Source organism: Triturus cristatus, chromosome 4_1, assembly GCF_964204655.1.
Source record: "Triturus cristatus chromosome 4_1, aTriCri1.1, whole genome shotgun sequence".
Classification (NCBI taxonomy): Eukaryota; Metazoa; Chordata; class Amphibia; order Caudata; family Salamandridae; genus Triturus; species Triturus cristatus.
Window position 1 is genome coordinate 50,528,530 of NC_140585.1, and position 2,695 is coordinate 50,531,224.

Genomic DNA, 2,695 nt, shown 5'->3' on the forward strand with positions numbered 1-2,695 from the left:
AAGAGTCAGTCATTGTTGATTCACTTAAGGAATCTTCCACAATCTTTGGGCACTGTCAGTGGTCCTCTTTGTGTGAATGAACTCACAACCCGTGTGTGTGTACCTTATGCTACATGTATAATAGGGATGGATATGTCACCCTCTGGGACTCATTCATGGAAGTGTTGGGACACACACTGGTGCCTGGCCCTTACGCACTCACCCTTGCAGCACTGTACAAGTGGCCCCCACCAGGCCATAAACGTCTTTGTTCCTTGCCGTTGAGTACTTGCTAAATGTGGCACTTTCTGCATCTGGATTTGTGCAAAGTTAGAATGCACAATTGTCAGACATTTCCTCTTATCCTAGGGGTGTGTAGGCTGGTTCCAGGGTCCGTGCTCTGAGTCCTCTATATTGTTGTGTGTAGATGGTACACTTGAAGTCATGTGTGGTTACAGTCACACTCAATGCATGAGTGTGTCAGGCCCAAAGGGACACAATGTCCCTACGAATCCCAGTGTGCCTTACTGAACCATTTGTTATTTGAGACAGGCCCCAAAATACTTAGTAGTTGCAGTTCATGCTTAATGACATCCAAGGTGTATCACTGAGCGCCTGCACCCTTGAGTGGCATAGATATGATGCTCTGGCCATTAGTATCAGCATATTGTCCGTGAATGCATTATGCCAGTACTCTTAGAATACCTTCAGTTGAAGCATTGTGGCTGACATATGAGCATGATGACATGATAAATGAGCAAGAGATCTGTGGATGTGTCAGCATGTGTTAGTGCACAATTCACTGAGGTCCTGGTTTCCTGTGCATAGTTCTGTGCATGAGCAGAATCCCCGCAACATGGCGCACCTAACGTTTTGGTCTTATGATTGAGACGCCTTAGTAGTGCTTATATTTGTACACAACACCCTCACTCTTGTTTCCAGTTGACTGGAGTGACGGTTTAAACCTACCTAAATAGTTAATATATAGGTTCTCTCAAGCTTGACAATTAAAAAGTCGCTATTGCAGCGCATAGTCGCGCACCTCTCCGGCGTCAATTGACGCAGTTCGGGGTGCCTGACGATGGGATGGCTATTATCTTTGTAGTGAGTGCCGATGCATTGTTTCCCTATGAGTTGTTTTACTCTTGGGTTACTTTGCTGGAGGTGAATGCGGATGATAAGACATTTCACACATACACTCCTACGGTGGTCCCAGCTAATACCACGCCGTATAGGACGCAAGAAATTCCAATTTCTGCTTGGCAACATCGTATTTGGTTCAATGGCGCCCTCCCCCACACCGTTACACCGGTTCGTTTGGGTCCCTTGTCCATTCTAGGGGCCACTTGGCCAGTCTTGGCCGGGTTTACACCACATCCACGTTATTTGCAAGCCCCACTGAATGACTTACGTCAACTCCATACCGCCTAGATTAAGGTACATAGGGCTTTAGTGCAATACGTTTCTCGCAATGTCTAGGTGGGGGCACCTGGAGTTGCGGTGCAACCAGCTGGCCCGGCTGGGATCACTATTAGTCCCATCATGGTTAATTCGGTAATGGGCAAGCGCCCCCAGAATAAGGACGATATGCCTTATTGGCTTGCTGAGAAATTTGACCAGCTGGAAGCAGTTTTTCCGAATTCTACTCCTGTGGAAAAACACAGGATCCTTACCATTAGTTTGCAGAAAGACTTAGTCCCAGAGGTAACTGATTGTGAAAACTGGGGTAAAGTATTTGCAGCAGTCTACTCGAGTTCTTCGGCACACCGTCTATGACTGTACTGCCCTCCGTGATCAAGCGTGTTCAAGATCAACACGGTCCGGAGGCGGTGGTCGAGTTAGGTATGAGACTTGTCGGTGTGTTCGATGTAGTTGCTGATCTCATCCTTGCTAATTTCAAGGGAGATGCAGTTAAATTTCAAGTGTCGAATGAGCTGCGCCTCGTCGCCGACGTCGATAAACCCTGACAGTTACCAAAAAATATTGCGGGGTACCATTGGCCGCAATAGTTTAGGGCTTAAGACTTTTGCTAAAACAATAGCGCAACCGCAAACTCAGACGGTTACGCCTCCTAAAGACGACCGGCCAGCTTTTCCTAAACAAAATTGGAAATCTAAGAAACAGGGGAAGCAGCAACAGAAGCAGGGGTCTCGGCCCGCGTCTCCAGTACAGGTGACTACTGAACACACATATGAATTGCGCGATCGCACTAGAATTAGGTCTCCTGATAGATTTCAGGTTCCTGAACAACATTCTCCTCATTCTTCACAGGAAACATCGGTCTCACAGTTCGGTGGAGGAGAATGTGGCAAAGGTCGGGGTGCCCAACAAGGCCGTGAGCAGCCCCGCCCGGCTGACGGTAAAGGCTGGCAGGAAGAGTTTGCACGTCAGCGACCCCCGTTTCAGAAAAAGAAGGTTGCTGCACTAACAGCGAGTTATGAAATAGATAGTGAGAACGCAGCTTCAGAACCTGACATGGTCACTAACTAGAGTGGCTCCCCCTGACAGACTATATGACATAGTCCTTTTGATAGAAGGTGACATACAACGTACCATGAAAAGGGATGTTTGGGGAAAATCTGACCTTTACATATGACATTCGGTTAGCAGAGGCTGACTGGCCCCCAGCTTTCGTTTTGGCAGGTCCCGAGAGGGGAGGAGGTAATCCTCCCATCTTTCGCGCACACTGTGTCGAAGGAGCAAGCTCAGAACTTTG